Consider the following 18,579-nt stretch of genomic DNA (forward strand, 5'->3'; position numbering starts at 1 on the left):
CATATGATAGCAGAAATTTAAAATTGAATAGAAGATTTGAGGGAGAGAAATGAAGGACTATCTCAGGATGTGGGGAAAGAATGATTTAGAAAGGAGGATTTGAAAAAATTAAGGAAATTAGAAGCTTAATCTAGGTGGGCCAGCAGTAGGAGTTCTAGAAATGGAGAATAAAACACCCTAGAGGAGGAAAGTATCAGAGAAGTTATGCAAGAGCTTCTAGACTGCACGAATGAATGGCACAGGCCCACAGCGGGGCACATCATTGTAGAATCTCAGAATACTAGGGATAAAGAAATAAGTTATAAACCTTCAGAGAGAAAAAAAAGGAGGTTGCCTGCAAAAATTGGAATACAGAATGGTGTTAGACTTTCTACCAGCATCCCTGGAATCTAGAAGATACTGGGACAGTCCCTTCAGCCTTCCAAGGGACAGTGGTTTCCAGCTTTACTTTCTATTCCCTGCCAGTCAGGAGTGAGAGGAATAAAGTCGTTTCAGGTAGGCATGGGCTCAGATGATGTACCTCTGATGCAGCCTTTCTCAGGAAGCTGCCAGAGGAGCATTCATGCCACTGAAACCAGAGTAAACCAAAAATAAGCATGGCATGTAGGGTAGAAAAGATAATGGACTCCCAAAGATGTCCACATCCTAATCCCCAGGGCCTGTGAAAGCATTAGATTAAACGGCAAAAGGGATTGAACATTGCAGATGGAATGAAAGCTGTGAATCAGCTGGCCCTGAGATGGGGAGATGGTTGTGGGTGATCAGGATGTGCTGGATCGAATTGTAGAAGTCCTTGTATGTGAAAGGGGGAAATGGAAGAGGGATCAGAGTGAGGCAATATGGGAAGGGCTTGCCTGAGGTTGCAGGCTTTGAAGATAAAGGAAGGGAGCTCTGAGCCATGGAACATAGTAGCGTCTAGAAGCTGGAAAGGGCAAGGAAACAGATTCTTCTTGAGAGTCTCCAGGAGGAATGCAACCCTGCCAACACGTTGGTTTTAGCACACAGAGACTCATTCTCAACTGCTGACTTCCGGAACTCTAAGATAAGAAATCTATGTTGCCTTATGCCACTTGGTTTGTGGAAATTTATTGGAGAAGCACTAGAAACTGATGCAGTGTGTCTGGAGGTCCAATGCAAGAATCCAGGTGACAGCTATGCACCAGGCTTCAGAGCACTTGGTCCAGCCTGGAGTTGGAGGATGCAGAACTGTAGATGGGATGATTCTAAGAAAAAATTAAAAAGGAATTGACAGATTCCTAACTTGCTGAACAGTCTAGGAAGGGACTTTAACAGCCCTGGCAGTCAGTTTTATGTGTAAATAAGAGTTAGGTGCATATAAAGCCTTTGTTTTTAACACTAGACAAAGTACAGTGTTATACAGGAAAGGAAATCATATCATGGTCAACCATGAATCATATCTACCTCATCACAATACTGCAAACACTGACAATTGATTCCACTAAAAATGATGGTATCAGGAAGATACACGGAACAGAAACGTGTGTTCACAGGGAGATAAAACCTCGTTTCCATTATGAAACACTAATAGATAATATCTAAAGTAGAAAATCTAGAAATGTGCTATGAACTGAATTGTGTCCCTTTGTAGTTCATATGTTGAATCCTAGTTTCCAGTATGGCTGTATTTGGAATAAGGAAGTAACTAAGATTAAACAAGGTCATAAAGGTGGAGTCCTGATCCCATGGGATTAGTGTCCTTATAAGAAGAGACATCAGAGACTGTATTCTGTCTGGCATGTGAGGACACAGTGAGAAGGTAGTGTCTGAAACCAAGAACCGAGCTCTCAGCAGAAGCTCAATTGGCTGGCACCTTGACCTTGAACTTTCCCAACCTCCAGAACGGTAACAAATTTGTTGTTAAAGCCACACAGTTCAGGACTTTTTCTTTTCTTTTCTTTTCTTTTCTTTTCTTTTCTTTTCTTTTCTTTTCTTTTCTTTTCTTTTTTGAGACGGAGTCTTGCTCTGTCACCCAGGCTGGAGGGCAGTGGCACAATCTCGGTTCACTGCAACCTCTGTCTCCCAGGTTCAAGTGATTTTCCTGCCTCAGGCTCCTGAGTAGCTGGGATTATAGGTGTCTACCACCATGCCCAGCTAATTTTTCATATTTTAGTAGAGACTGGGTTTCACCATGTTGGTCAGGCTGGTCTCGAACTCCTAACCTCGTGATCCACTCACCTCAGCCTCTCAACGTGCTGGGATTACAGACGTGCTGGGATTACAGATGTGCTGGGATTATAGGCATGAGCCAATGCACCCTGCCATTTATGACATTTTTATGACATCAGCCCTAGCTGACCAATACAGCATTTTATTTAGAAATATGTCTGTGAAGAACAGGAGAAAATTGAGAGCTGTTATCTCTGGAAATTGGGACTCAGTGTGGAGAGGGCTGGAGCAGGGGCTGCTATTTTTCATTGCTGGGCTTTTATTATTTTATTATTTTAGATGTTTTTAAACCATGTATATGTATCACTTTGATTTTTAAAAGTTAGCCAATTAAAAATAATTAAAAAAATGTATTGGCTTAGGTAAATGACAAGTTTAGAGGCAAGATGATCTTCAGGAGCAGTTTGATCTGGTCCCTGGTTCCATTTTCAGCTCAGCACTGCTCACCAGACTTCTTATGGTAACAAAACGGCTGTAGCAGCTCCAGGCCTTGCATGCACCTTCCACATCTCCAATAATGAACCATCTTCCCTAGAAGTCCCCAGCAAACATCTCCTTGCATCTTATGTGACAGAATTTGGTCTAGTTACCATGGCCAGGGAACAGAGCTGAGCTGATTGGCTTAACTCAACTATGACCCACCCCTGAAACACATTGGCTGTGGGGGGCAGGTGGTAACCTGGAAGGAAGTTAGCTTTCTCTTACCAAGAGGAAAGCTGAATGGATGGTGGATGGTTCAAAATTGCAAATATTCACTACAAATATGTTCTTCTGAAGGGCATTTCCTTCTTCTCTTCATGAGTTGCAGGTGCCTGCTAACACTGTACTTGTGATTGGTTGGTTGGTTGGTTTGATGACATTTGGGTTAAATGTTCACTTTTGCTGTATGTGACCCATAGGGCTGGGTCTAGAAAAAAAAAAAAAAAGAGTTTCAGAAAGGGATTTAAAAGAGGAGAGCATCCCACACAACATAGAGGATTTTGTAACATGAAGAATGAGAGATGGGTCCACGGCCATGTTTTCTTAGGGGGTTGTGTGCACAGCTGTGACACAGTTGGTTATAAATCTAGGCTCAGGAAGATGGTGTGATTGAGAGATTCCTTGACATGCCTCTGACCCCCAAATCCTTCCTCAAGCAACCTACTGCAGATGCCTGAAATTACATCATTAGAAACTCACCTCTGTAAGAAGTTTCTGTCACCTCTGGGAGAGTGGTGCCTTTGGCTACTTCTGCTACTAAAGCTGTAAAGTTAGTTTGCCAAATCCTTCCTAGGCAGCTGCAATGGGAGGAAGTCTTAGGCGGGGATGCAGGGAAGGGAGCTGTATCTAGAGAGGTACAGCCCACTCCTCACAGGGTGGACTAGGGGAGCAGCAGCTCCAGGGGAGGACTGGACCAAGGTGGGCATGCCAGCATCAGGTCTTTAGTCTCTGGAGAAGTAACCTTCCTAGGTCTGGATAAGGGGGGCACTAGATGCCCTCTAAACTGCAATTAACTGTTTTGCCGAATTTACCAGCTTTCCCATTCCCTCTGACTGATACCCACAGCTAGAGAAACACTTGGGATGGGAAGGCTTCTGTCCAAAACATCCACCATGCCTGCTCCCACCACCTGAGCCAAATGCTTTCCTGGAGGCAGCTGGGCTTTGTTCCCAACCCTGTTTATGCCAGTGGACCTTGCTATTGTAATTATGCAATTTAATTAAACATTATACAAGCCAATTAAATACTGTTGCAAAGAAAAGAAGAAAGTATTCTATGAAAACTAAGTTGAAGCTTTGGAAAGACTCAGAAACATTTTTGAGTCATTTTGAGACATTTTTTAAAAAATGCTGTTGAGTTAGGTGTGGGTGAAACAACTACAGAAGGTTGGGGAAATATAAAAGAAAATCTAGAGAGACTTTCTACACTCAAATTATTTTGCAAATATATTTAATTTGTCATTCAACTGGAAAAAAAAACCTGAAACCAAAAATTGTAGGCAATTGCCATATGTATTAGTCTGTTGTCACACTGCTAATAAAGATATATCTGAGACTTGGAATTTATAAATAAAAAGAGGTTTAATGGACTCACAGTTCCACATGGCTAGGGAGGCCTCACAATCATGGCAGAAGGCAAAGGAGGAGCAAAGTCACGTCATACATGGCAGCAGATAAGAGAACGCGTACAGGGGAATTCCCGTTTATAAAACCATCAGATCTCATGAGATGTATTCACTACCATGAGAACAACAGCAGGGGAAAATCCGCCCCCCAGGTTCAATTACCTCCCACCAGGTCCCTCCCACAGCACGTGGGGATTATGGGAGCTACAATTCAAGATGAAATGTGGGACGGGACACAGTCAAACCCTATTACCATATGAGTATGATTTATGTAAGAAATAAAAATAGAAACAATTTACCAAAAGATAGAAAGTTAAAATACCTTAATATTACATCAAAAGTTTGGTGAATGAATGTACAAGTATATATTAAAGGTTAAAATCTTTCAGTTAGCTAACTAGTCCAGTCAGCTAAGAGGACCTCTACCATAGTATGTTTGCTAGGGCTTTAGCTCCTAGACACTCACTCCCACATTTCTCTGAATCAGAGTCTGGTGTGCAGAGATTACATTTTGGGGCCACGGAGGCTTAGTTGGCTGGATTTCCCAGAGCTGGCAAAATTGGGAGTAGCCAAGGGGAGGCAGGGATCGGGATGCCTTCAGCCTGAGCCAGTCCCTCTGCGCCCTCCCAGATGTCTCTGTAGGCCCTGAACAAAATGCTGCACTTCAGCCCCCTCTCACCCTCCCCTGTTCTCCATTCCCCACAGCTATCCAAAGACTCAAGCCCAGAGTCAGCTGGCAGGTGTCTGGGGTTCCTCAGCTGCCCTCCTGGCTGCATTTCCTGGTCCCCTCCGCACATGCCATCCGTTCCAGCCAGACCTGGTGACTTGCTGCCCTGGTGATGCTGGGCCTGTTCCTGCCTCTGCAGCATTGCTAAGAGACCCCCCTTTCTAGACTGCCCTTCCCCCCATCTCTCCAAATCCTCCCCATCCCTCAAGCCTCTGCTTACTCTGCTCCCCCCAGGAGCCCTCTCTGATGATCACCTGAGCTCACTGGGCATGATCACCTTGCTGCACTTAGTTCTCAGCAGGGTTCACTGACCTAACCACACCTCCCCCCAGCTATGAAAGTAGAGTCCTTCTTTTGCCCCTTTCTAGATTTTAATTCAGACATCCCCACCCAGTATCACCACTCTGCATGGTTGCATGGATTTCACTTCAGATTTCTCCTGCAATGGACAGAGAGCTGCAGGATGACTTATAAGCTGATGTGAGAGACCCTGGCTGTCTGGGCAGGGGTGGATGGGGAAGGAGAAGGAAGTGGGGGATGGGAGATGGGGCTGGCCAGCATCACCTTCTCAGTAGCTCCCTGCTGGCAGCCCTTGCTCAGATTCACCCAGCCTCAGGAGTACTTCCCTGAGTCTAGAAAAAATAAAGTGTGTATGACTGAGCAGAGGGCCCAGATTGGGCAGCCAGAGGGAGATGAGGCCTTTGTTCCGTGGGCAGGCTCATCTGCCCTCCCCTCCGCTGGCCCAGGCCCCACTGTTGGCCTTGGCTCTGGACTCAGCCCTCCCTCTTTCTCAGGGCTATTTTAAGATTCTAGGCCAAGGTCACAGAAATGTAGACTTCTAAGGGGCTGTCACCCCAGAGCAATGACTGAAGGAGGATTCCATTCTCCCAGCTACACACAGACACACCCTCGCTGAATCACACCATGGCTTCATATCCTGCTGGCTAGGTGGCATGGAGTAGACACCACCTGACCCTCCATAAATGCTTGCTGGGCTTCCCGGAGGCACCCCCATGATGGGTCCCTAGATAAAGGGGCTTCATTCTGCTTCTGTCTCCACGCTGATGAGGCAGGATGCTCAGAGATGACCCCACGCACCTGCCACCTCATTTCAGTGGATCCTGGCCTCTCCACTGCTGTTCCCTGCAGGAGCTTGTGAGTGTCCATCCTGCTGGGGAGAGGAGCAGAGCAGAGCAGGTGCAGCCAGGGGAGCTGCCTCTGAGATACCCTCTCACAGCTGCAGTAAGTGCCCCATTACAAACACAAGGTCTCTCCTCTGGCCTGTTCCTTCTACCTGAACTCTGCTATTCATTTTGTTCAGCAAGCACTCTGTTGGGAGGCTGTGTAAGGGGCATATAATCAGATTTTTTTGATGGGGGAGCAAAAGGCATGCAAATAATGACTATTTAGTTCAATACTTGTTTATTGAATACCTACTATGCCTGGTGTTGGGAGTGTGGGGGATAGGAAAAGGCTGGGCAGAGTCTAGCTTCTAGGCCTGCGAGGAGGGAGCTAAATCTATTATAGAACCCACTTCTGGAAGTCAGGGAGGGTGTGCCTGGCCAGGGGTGGATGCTCGGGAAGAGTGAATTAAGACTAGATTCACTGCCCAATAGCCCGGGTTGTTGGGGTGGGGTGTCCAGCCCTGTTTGCACCACCAGCTGGAGGCCCTGCTGGCCTCCCCACTTGACTTTCTCACACTGTCTCTAACATTTGGGCCAGACACCATTACATTTCAAGTTGGAAGGTGACACAGATCTCACAGTCTTCCTCCAAGTCCCCAGCGTGGGGCCTGGGAGTCCAGTGGGGACTTGGGGATACCCTGTACTGATTGGCCCTGAGCATTGTGTTTTAAAATGGTTGATTTTTTTAAATTAAGAAGCTTTACTTTTTGAGCAGTTTTAAGTTTATAGAGAAATTGAGCAGAAAGTACAAGAGTCCTTACAACATATCCCTCTGCAATACCCTCCCTCGCCCTGTTTCTCCTGTGATTACCCTCTTGCACTAATGTGGCACATAAGCGATGAAGCAACATTGATACATTGTTATGAACTAAAGTCCATCATCCACTGGGTGCAGTGGCTCACACCTGTAATCCCAGCACTTTGGGAGGCCAAGGCGGATCACCTAAGGTCAGGAGTTCATGACCAGCCTGGCCAATATGGCAAAACCCCATCTCTACTAAAAATACAAAAACTAGCCAGGTGTGGTGGTACATGCCTATAGTACTAGCTACTTAGGAGGCTGAGGCAGGAGAATTGCTTGAACCCAGAAGATAGAGGTTGCAGTGAGCTGGTGTCACGCTACTGCACTCCAGCCTGGGTGACAAAGCAAGACTGCACCTCAAAAAATAAAAAATAAAAGTCTATCATCTACCGTTTACACTGGAGTTCACTCTGTATTGTACCATTTTATGGGTTTTGACAAATGCATAATGTCATCTCTGCACCTTTACGGTGTTATGCAGAATAGCTCCACTGCCTTAAAAATCCTCTGTGCTCTGTCTGTTCATCCCTTCCTCGCCTTACCCCTGGCAACCACTGATCTTTTTACTGTTTCCATACTTGTGCCTTTCCCAGAATGTCATATAGTTGGAATCAGACAGTATGTAGCCTTTTCCAATTGCCTTCTTTAACTTGCTTTCATGTTCTTTAGTAATATGAATTTAAGTTTCCTCCATGTCTTTCTGTGGCTTGATAGCTCCTTTCTTCTTATTGCTGAATTATGTTCTGTTGTCTGGATGTTCCACCATTTATTTTTCCACTCAGCTACTGAAGGACAGCCTGGTTCCTTCCGGTTGTTGGCAATTATGAATAAAGCTGCTATAAACGTTTGTGTGCAGGTTTTTGTGGGGATATAAGTTTTCAGATCGTTTGGTAAACACCTAAGAGTGTGATTGCTGGAGTCTATGTAAGCTTGTGTTTAGCTTTGTATAGAACTGCCAAACTGTCTTCCACAGTGGCTATACTGTTTTGCCTTCCCAGGTGGTTGATGTTAATATTGGTGATAAAGCAAACTGCAACTCATCACAGATAGCCTCTGAAGGATCCTGGGCGGAGCGTCTACTGCCTCCCTGTTACTGCAGACTCTGCTGACCAACCCCCAGGCCCTTCAGGACAGAGACTGGCCCGCCTGCTGTGAAAGCTCAACACAGCAGGCCTCTCCTCACCAAGCGCTGGGCTCCTGCTAGCCCCAGAAGTACTTTCCCCAGGAACACAGTCAGCTCTCATGTATGTGCCAGCCCCATGCGAGGCAGTGAGGACTGAACAGCAAGCTTAGTGCTCAGTGCCCTCTACCTGCCACCATGGAGCTCACCTCCCAGGGAAAAGCCAGCCTTACTGGCCCCAGATGAGGTCCTGCACCAAGTGTCTCTCCTTGTTCTCTTTCTTAATTCTTGCTTCAACCCTGTGAAGTAGGAAGTAGGTTGCATTATTATGCCCCTTTTGCTGGTAAAAATCTGATGCAGAGAGAAGTTAAGTCACTCACCCAATGTCACACAGCTGGTCAGTGGCAAGACAAGGCTGGCTCTGAACCACCAGGCAGTATGGCCTCCTGGGAGCTACAGACACTGCCACAGGGCCCATGATCTGGCCGTCCTCCCAGCCACAGCCACTCACGGCAGGGTGGCCATGTGCTCATCTTCCAGCAGGTGGAAGATGAGTGTGGGGGCATGAGTGTTTGTGGCCACACATTCACAGACAGATACTGCACTCCTACCTTCCCAGAGTCTTCCCACACCCAAGGCAGAGAGAAGAGGGATTGATGACAGGGAGAGAAAGGGATGTCGGGAAAAGCCTTGGCCAACAGCACTCTGGTCAAGGGTGTGTTTCTTCCTCACGACAGCAGGCTTGAGCCAGAGCCCCTGCACTCTACTCCTTGAATGCTGCTTCCGTTTCTCACCTTTGGGAAGAGCCAGGAGCATCTGTCGTGCAGAGGCCAGCTCCTGACAGACAGCACCAGCTACTCACCAATCAGGGACTGGAGAGAGAGAGCTTAGATGATGCCCTCCTGCCCTTTTTCAGCCATTTTTGGAGATTGGAGAAAACAAGTCATTAGTCTTGAGTATTCCTTAATGATTTAATGAGAGCAAGGCAAGCCAGGTAGTCGGGTTTCAGAGCACCCAGGTCAGGGCCTGGGAAGGCACCTGAAATGATTAAGAACCTTGTTCTGACTGCAGAGGCATGAACTCATGCTGTATCTATCCAGAGGTGAGGGGCACCTGGAAGGTTGGGTGGGGGAGAGGCAGTCACTGCTAACTCGGAAGGTCACTAGCTAATTTCACATTCTTAAAATTGAATCATAATTTTATTTTTCTAAGTCGGAAGAAACTTTGAGACTACCCCCTCGTTTTGTAGATGGGAAGACAGAGGGGACGAGGCTTATTCAGAGCTCCTGTCAGTCTCCTCCTATCTCCCAGGTCTGGATTTTTTTTTTCTTTTTTAATTTAGCATTATTTTTTGAAGCTTAAAGTACATTCCAAGAAAAAAAATCCAGGACACAGAAAAAAAATTACCCATGCTATTTATTCATTCCCACTTGGAGAAGCTGTTAGCTCTAATGACCTTTCCGAATTAATAAAATCTGTAAATGCTCAATTGTTTATTGCACACATTGAGTTATACCTCTAAGTAACTGGAAGAAACTGAACATCTGCCTGGAATATTTAGCTCCAGGGCTCTGCAGCCAGCAGTCATGCTTTGTGCCCTGGGCAGGGGAGCTATGGTTAGAATTCCCTGAGAAAGGAGGCAAGGCACTCCAGCAGCCATGGTGTACTCAGCCCTGAAGTAGAGCCTGCGTAGACAAAAAATGTTAGCAATAATCGTTGCTCAGGGTTCATTTCAGGGACTTATTAGAAGAGGCCAGATTTTCAGACAAGAACATAAGATAGTACCTAAGCAAGTGACTGATGACCGGCTGTGGCATTCAGAGAAAGTACAAGTGGGAGGGATCTGGAAGGCTTGATGAGGGAGGTGGACTTTGATGTGGACCCAGTAGAAAGAGTACGATTAGGTCAGATGGTGGGCATAGGAAGGGGCTTTCTAGGCCGGGGGCATGAAGCAAACAAAGGGTAACAATGAGAGTGTCATAGGAGTCCAGGATGTTTGGACTTCAAGAGGCAGGAACAGGAGAATCCTGTCTCTCAATGCTCAGACCCCTCTGTCTGAAGCCACATTGCACAAACATCATGCTTATGAGCCATGGGCTCTGATATAATTTGGCTTTCCCCACTGAAATCTCATCTTGAATTGTAACCCCCATAATTCCCATGTTCTGTGGGAGGGACCCAGTGGGAGATCATTGAACTATGGGGCTGGTTTCCCCCATACCATTCTTGTGGTAGCAGGTGAGTTCTCATGAGACCTGATGGTTTTCTAAGGGGCTTTTCCTCCTCTTTGCTCTGCACTTCTTCTTGCTGCCACTATGTGAAGAAGGATGTGTTTGCTTCCTCTTCCACCATGATTGTAAGTTTCCTGAGGCCTCTCCAGCCATGCAGCACTGTGAGTCAGTTAAACCTCTCTCCTTTATAAGTTACCCAGTCTCGGGTATGTCTTTATTAGCAGTGTGAGAACATACTAATACAGGCTTCCTGGCCATCACACTGTCCAGTATATACATCCTTGGGTCCTGGTGAGTCTCCTTGTCCAAGCTTGAGAATGACACAAGTCACTCTGACTTCTAAGATGAAGATGGACAGAAGTCTTGCAGAGAACCAGTGTGGAGGTGTATGCTGTGCTGTTGTTGCAGGGGGATTTTTATTTTAGCCATTTGTTAAGTGTGTAATTCATTGACGTTAAGTACATTCACACTGTTGTGCAATCGTTACCACCATCCATCCTAGAACTTCTTCATCTTCGCGAACAAAACTCTGTCCCCATTAAACAATAACTCCTCATTCTCCTCTCCCTGCCCAGCCCCTGGCAACGGCCGTTCTACTTCCTGTCTTTATGGATTTGACTTTTCTAGGTAACTCATATAAGTGGAATCATACAGTATTTGTCTTTTGTAACTGGCTTATTTCACTTAGCATAATGTTTTGGAGGTTCATCCATGCTATAGTGTGTATCTGAATGTCCTTCCACTTTAAGGCTAAATAAAATTCTGCTGTATGTATATACTATGTTTGTTTATCCATTCCTCTCCCAATGGACATTTGGGTTGCCTCCATCTTTTGGCTGTTGTGAACAATGCTGCTATGAATGTGGATGTACAGATATCTGCCCCAGAGCCTTGCAGGAGGATTGAGCTTTAAAAAAAAAAGTGCTTCCAGCTTTCAAATGATCAGGGCTGATCTGCCGGCCCTCGCTGCTATAGCTTTACAAGGAGCAGCTTGCCAGCTTGCCGCTGCCTGTGTGCTGAGACCGTCCTCCCTTGAGCAGAGCTGCACAGTACCCTCTGCCAGGGACACAGATCGAAGCTGGCCTCTCGTGCCCACTGTCTTTCCCCATTGCGAGCTAAGCTGCTCAGTCTGTGCTTCAGCCAGTGTCAAGGCCTCTTTGCCTTCACTTCTTATCCTGAAGTGCATCAGTCATGTCGAATTTGTCCCTCACTGAGGTAGCAAATGCTTTGTCCTCTCGCTTGGTAAATTCTTTCCCCCACCTTTGAAAATGTATTTAGCCACGATTGTAAAAGCCAAGTAAAGTAACTCATGAGCAGTCTCCCCTCCTGTCTAAGGATCTTCCCACTTCCCTACTCCCTCCAAATATCCACATATGCATCAGCAGAACTAAAGGGCATCCTGTCTTGAAACATCACTGCCTCTGGGCGTTAATTGCCCAGACTCACATTACAACACATTACAGCTGTGACATACTCAGGCGAAATGCAGGAGAATTCACAGTTCAGGTTAGCGTTGTCATTAACTCAAGTCTTTGGTGTCAACTCTCTCTCGCCCCGAACGTTCCTGCCTGGCCTTACAGTCAACCTCCACGATGCATTTTCTGGCCTTTGTTGGTTTGTGTCAGCTCTTGAACATTATTTAAATGTAGTTTGGGGTCCATGAATGCAATTACCATTGTGTTATTATTCAGAGCCAGATTGTTAAGATGCAGGCAGCTGTACAAGGAGATGCCCTGTGCTGTGAGGTCCAATTTAGGAAGGCCTTCCGAGCTGCACGCGCAGGGTTGCTAGGCAACCCCATGCTACAGAAGTGGAGGCCTCACTCCGGAGTGGGAAGAAGCCGGGGCGCCTTCAGGGAATTGGAGGCAGTGGTCAATCTGAGACTGGCACAGCGCCGGGGAGGGAGAGGGAGGCGGCGTGGGCCAAGCCCATGGGCCTGGAGGGGTGGGATCCTGCGAGGAGTGAGGGGCGCCCACCCAACTAGCACGCGGTGTGCCCGGGGAGGGGGGAGCGCTGCGGGGAATGAGAACACAGAGAAGGTGCAGAAGCTTGAGGTCGGCCAGGAAACCGCTGAGGATACCCAGAGCAGATGCTAATATGATTCTCCGTCCCTTTCTTCTCTTTGCAGGAAATGAGCAGATTTGCAGAAAAACTGGTGTCCTGAAATTTAAGACTAAGACATCGGTGCTTGTGAGTATGAATTTTGCTTTTTTAGTTCTGTGGCCTAACAATGTTCCTGGGAAGTGGGTGGATTTCTCTGTTAGGGGAAGAGAACATGGTCTGGATGGGATCGGCTTTTGGTTCTTCTTCTGGAGGGTTCCTCCATCAGGGTGGGGCTGAACCCAGGAATGTAAGACATTGAGTTGAAGGAGGGTGGTTTGAACCCTGGCTCTGCCCTCTAAGAGGAGAATGTTCCTACTGGCTCATGAAACAGTCACTCCCTTGACTTGATTGCTGTGCAGGAGAACAGGACTCCTCTAGAAAAAAGAGAGATGTGCATTTTTTTTACTTGGGTCCACAAACAGTTTGTACAACTCTAAGTTTCCTGCTAGGTTGACCCCCTATTCAGAACAGTAAATTCTCATAGAGGCCGTTTAACAATGTGTTAAACTAAGTGCAGTCACAGGAACCAATCTATTAATCCATCTGAGAATGTTATTAATCACCAGGTGCCAGGCATCACCTGGAGGCTCTGGGAAATCCACAAGAACGAGCAGGCATAGGCTCTGTTTTGGAGGAGCTTTCAGTCCAGTGCAGGAAGAGAAGACACCTGCACATGAGACAAAGAACTTTATGACAAGGTGTATGCACCAGCTCTGGCTGGCATGGCCTGGGAAGAAATGCTACAGATGGAAAATGGTTAGGGAAGACTTCCTGGAGAAGGAGAGGTCTGAACTGGAGGAGGGAAGCCATTCCAGGGAGGAAGGAACAGGGCAGATGCCCATGCGGAGGATGGTGTAGGCATGGGTCTGAGGACAGGAGGAGAGAAGATGCTGGTGAAGTTGGACAGGGCCAGGTGCTGGAGGGCTTGGCATGACTTCAGGAATGGTCCAGATGCAAAGAGTCAGGGTGGAATAAAGGATTCTTCATCTATATAAATAAAATTTAGTTTCGGCCAGTTTGTCGGCCACTCCATGACATGAAAATGGCTGCGTGAATTTTTCACCAAACTTGAGGTTGTATTTGAGATCAGTCTAAACACTGAGTAGATTACAGGAAATTTACATTGGAGATCTTCCCTTTGTCTCAGAGAGAGAGAGTTAGGGAGACACAAAGAGAAACAGAATGACAGAGAGAGAGGGAAACTTCTCCAGACAGCTGCGGTCATGGGCTACCAGAGCCTTGTGAGGCCAGTAATGGGGTCACATTCTGAGCTCCTGGTGGACAGTCACCAATACAGCACTCCCAGCTATCCACCTGCTTTTTCCCAGAGCCGCTTCTCACACAGGGAGCTCTGGATACTGTGCTCAGGATGAAGGGTGGCTGGGATTTATTTATTTAATGATGATTAATTAATATATGTTCCAAGCACGCAGGAGAAGTAGCTAGTTCTAAATCTCCATCACAACAGCCAGTATGCACATAGCATTGTATTGCCTCAGAGGTGCTTTACAAAGGCTCTGTCAGGTATTCCCATTTTGCAGATGAAGAAACTGAAGCCCAGAACCACTCAATCTTTGCTGTAGTTTGCTCTGCTAGTAAGTGGTAGAGCTGCCTAAGAAGTTCACACTGACTTTCCACTGCACATAACCGGACATCGCTCTGATGATGCAACAGGCTTTTATTGGCTCAGCCCCTGCCTCCTGCTTATTCATCCTGGGGAAGAAGCGTAATTGTTGTGCTGTTCCATGGGGTCTGGTTGTCGGAACCCTGTCTGTTCTGGATGTTCGTGTTTTGCTATTGCTGGCTCTTGTGGACTGTATGATGTCAGACTGGTGGTCTTCAGCAAGGCAGGAAGGTGGTTATGGTGCCTTCAAGGAGGAATGCACCTGGGACTTGCAGCTCCTGGGCTAACCCTCTGAAAAGATGCTGGAGGGTTTCATTTGCGCTACTGGCAGCTGACTTAGGTTGGGCTTGCTAGAAGCAGAGCCTGAGACAGGTGTCGGTGGCATGTGATGCAGCCGCGGAAAGTTCTCAGGAAATGCTTGTCAAGGAGGGAGGGAAGCAGGATAGAGAGGCAGGAGCTGAGTGAGAATGTGGTCTCAGGGCAGGTCTCCTTGGGCTTGGTCCATGTCAGCGGCACTGCAGTGATGTCTGACTTGGAGGCTGGGGACAGGGCTTATGCATCCCCTTATTTGGTCAGCAGCTGCCCCAGTGTTGCTGGTGGTCCCGCCTCCAAGGCATCACCTCAACCAAGAGTAAGGACCCGAGAATGTCATGAGGGAAAACTGTGTGCCACGCTCAGCAGCTGGGGAGTGGGTACCCCCAGCAGGTACAGAGACCCCGGCAGGGCATCAATTGCATTTATTCTCATGCCTGTGATACCACCATTGTAAACACAGCCAAATGTCATTTTCACTGACCTGGCAGTAATTTTCACTGCAGTAAGGTTGTATTTTGGGAGTATAGGTATTAAAATGGAAATGAGTGCCAAAGTCTGGTTTTCTCAATGGAGTGTTTAAAACGCATAAGAACTTTACAAACATTTTCAAACTCTTTAGAGTTGCTATATAAACAATTGATATGAGAATTGTATATTATTTTTAATTCTAATTGCAAATAATCAATTATTTTTATTTCTAATTGCAAATAATAATTATTATTTAAAGCAAAGTACACAGTTTGAGGAACTGCACGACAGCCCCTGGAATTCCCAAATATTTAAAATAATTTAAAATGTCACTAACTTCACTATTTAGTGCAAATGATTGAGGTCTCCTTGCATGTATTACCTGAGGTGATTTGCATATTATTTAATGACTTACTGAAATATGTATTGTTTCCAAAGTGCACTTAGATCTCCTGTATTGTCAGCACCATGTGAGTTTTCACTGTGGCTTCCTTTTATGAAATGATTTGACTATGATTTGGAGGTACTTTCTCAACACAGGATCTGGTCCAAGACGGAATGGGTTCTTTTGGTGGTAAGCCCCCTCTGAAACAGTAGCTAGGTCATCTGTCAGCACAGTTACACAGCTGATCCACCCTGCCTGACAGCAGGCTTAGAAGATGCCTAAGGTCCTGTCATAGCTGAGTCACCTCTGTACATCTTCAGTATCATGATGGCCTTTATAGGCCGTTTATCTCACTTGAAATCCAGGCTGCGGGGCTCATACTGGGCACTTAACTTCTGAAGTTTGGTCTCGAAGGCTTTGTTCAATGCCTGTATGCATTTTCCAAATTGAGCTTATTTTGTAATTTAGTAGGCCTGGCAGATATGTTTTTCTCTTGCAAGCAAGCTCCCTTCTTCCCATTCTCCTTCATGTTTACGCTCTCTCTCAGGCTACAAGAAAATCCTCTAACTTGTTCATGACCTGTTCCAGCCCCAATACAGATTTTGGTGGCACCCCCATGAGGCAATGAAAAAAAAATCTCATTTCTGTTCAAGAAATAGAATCATTATCTTGATTGAAATAATATCTTTCCTCAACCTGCAACCAGATAAAGCATCAAATTGGTGGAGTTTCCTTATCACTGCACGGAGTTTGCAGGACACAGAATAATGGCCTGTCAGCTGCCTCTGGTGGGGTGGGTTCTGTAACACAGAGCCCACAGCTTCTGGCCTGGTTTGGATTATACTGTGTCTGATGCAATGTAAATAATTCAATTAATGACAAATATCATTATATTAAGAGAAGAAGGTAGCGTAGAACCTAAAACAGAATAAGCAGTATTGTTTTTATTAGCTGCATCTAATGCATAGGCAATGGTGGGGGTGACTGAAGGCTACAGATGTTTATATCCTTTTAGTATGTGAGAGCTCTGGAACCCTGCAACCCCTAGGCCTGAGCTTCCAAGGCTTTGCGGGGAGTAAGGGGGTGACTGGGCTTGAGAAGGTGGACCAGTTCCTGGTTTTGGATAGCAAACAGGACAGCCAGAGGCCAGCAAGCCGATATGTTTAGGAAGAAGGCTGAAAGAGCTGTGGGTAGGGAGGCAGGGGGTCTGGATTACAGTCCTGATTCGCCGTCACCGTCATGCAGCTTTGGGCTCTTCGAGTCTCAGTCTCCTCTTTGTTCAGAAAGGACAACATGGGGTACGAGGAGAAGAAGGTGAGGCAATGTTTGTGCAAAGCCCATAACACCGGCTATATCTTTGATCCTTCCTGTCCCTTGTCCACTGAGTGGGGAGGCTCTGCTCCAGCCCAGGCAGGTCTGCCAGGTGGTAATATGCTGATTCCCACAAACATTCTTTTCTTATGCACCGCTCAGCTCACAACACTCCTGCTTGGAAGGTTTCCTTAGCCTTAGAGAGCAAGGAGATAGAGTGGAATATGAACAGCATTAGCTCAGACTCCAGTCCAGTCCAGTCCAGTCCTTGCTATCTGCTTGCCCCATGGCTTGGCCTCAGTTCCCTCCTCTATGAAAACAAAGGGGTGACTCAGGGATCTCAGGGACTTACCTTTCTAAGCAACTACTCTGTGACCGGCACTATTTCAACCATTTTACAATTATTAATTTACATAATCCTCACAACAATCCTGTGTATTAGAAACTTATACTATCTGCTTTTTACAAGGGAAAGTAACAGAGAGGTTAAGTAACTTGTTCAGGGTCACACAGCCAAAAAGTGCTAGAATTAGAATCTGAAGCCCAGCAGACTGGTTAGAAAACTTAAAATGGACTGCATCAGGACTAAATAGTACAGGTCAAACAGCCTGGGCTTTCACCAGACCCTAAACCATAATCCTGTATTACAGAGAAGTAGTAATAAAAATTGCATCTTTGTGATGTTCTAAGAGTCCACAGAGGCTGTTCCTATGCTAGGTGGGAGGTTGAATGATATTCTGACCAAGATACCTGATGCTGGTAGCTCAGATCTCTTACCTTGAATCCCACAAAACTGGCTAGCTGTGTATACACAGTAGAACATCAAGGTACGCAGGCCCCGTCCTCCCACTTACTTGCCCTCATCTGGCCTACCCCCCATCTCCTGGCAGGGCCCTTCTGGGCCCTTGGGACTATGCTGTCTGCCAGGACTTCCCCAGAGAAGGAAACCATCCCTTCCAAACATTGCCCATGCCTGCTTCACTTCCCTCTCTCCCCCAGGTGTGGTGTAAGTGACATGAAAGCTTCTATCTCCAGAATCTTGTCTTTGAGAGGAGTGCTGGCCTTTCAGTGAGCATGCCTGATTACCATGGTAATCACCAGCAAATGGTGTGATTTTATAATACATTTCCATCTGAAATCTGAACAGGTGTGCTGGGGAAATCAACGTTTATCAACAAGATAGGTCTAGGGAGATTAATATTGAATTTAGGATTGCTCAAGGAAATGAAAGGAAGGAAGAAAAAAATAAATACCTTCCTTGCAGTCCAGGGCCTTGCAGCCTGACTTCTGACCATTTCCCCAACAGATCCTCCTTTTCTGTCCCTCCGGAGATAGTCTCCCACCCTGGCTTCCAAGCTTGCCATTCACATTCCTCCCGGCCCTTCCCTTTCCTTTCTCCTTCTCAGTGCTTATCCACCTGTCCAATCCCACCAGCCCTGAGAAGCCCTCCTTCGTCCACTCAGCCCCCAGGAATCTCTGCCTCCTTGACCACCTGCAGCCTCCACATTCCCCGTATCCAGTGTTGGAGTCTTTCTCTGCAGCTGGCTGGAAGGCCCCCCAAGTGACATCCATTCATCTGCTGTATAACTCGGCCACCAGGCACAAGCCTCTCTCAGCCATTCAGGATCTCTTATTGGTTGAGGACTCTGATCCCATCCCCAGTCCTCAAAAAAGACAAGCCTCAGCTGAGCTAAGAGACTCTCTGGTTACCTAGGGGCCCAATTGAAAACATCACCAGGACACCTCTGGGTGGCTCTAGAGCAGACTGCCACAGCCAGATTGCTTTTTTCCCGCTGGAGAAACAGAATTCTCTGCATTGTGGTATTCTTTCCAGAGGTAAAGGCAGCAGGGGCATCCAAGGAAATGGCAAGGCAATTTTGATCTTTAAGCCTGAGGGTCCCTGGCATTGTCCCCTCCGCCGGCTTCAAAATCAGCCCTAGCTCTGGGTATGAGAAGCCACACTCCTGGGACCAGGAGGGGTCTTCCTGCTGCTCCAAGGGCACCCTTGGCAAGGGAGA

At 46.7% G+C, this 18,579-nt stretch overlaps 1 protein-coding gene across 8 annotated transcripts in view; it reads left to right on the forward strand.

Moving 5' to 3' along the window:
- Positions 1-18,579, forward strand: part of ZBTB7C (zinc finger and BTB domain containing 7C) — a 375,586-nt gene that overhangs the window by 211,585 nt on the left and 145,422 nt on the right. For all 8 annotated transcript variants that reach the window (XM_037738971.1, XM_037738966.1, XM_037738970.1 and 5 more), the window contains one exon: positions 12,484-12,545. The gene's annotated coding sequence lies outside the window, so the exon portion shown is untranslated. The remainder of the gene's footprint in view (positions 1-12,483; positions 12,546-18,579) is intronic.

This window comes from Cebus imitator, unplaced genomic scaffold (genome assembly GCF_001604975.1).
Source record: "Cebus imitator isolate Cc_AM_T3 unplaced genomic scaffold, Cebus_imitator-1.0 Scaffold60, whole genome shotgun sequence".
NCBI classification, from domain to species: Eukaryota; Metazoa; Chordata; class Mammalia; order Primates; family Cebidae; genus Cebus; species Cebus imitator.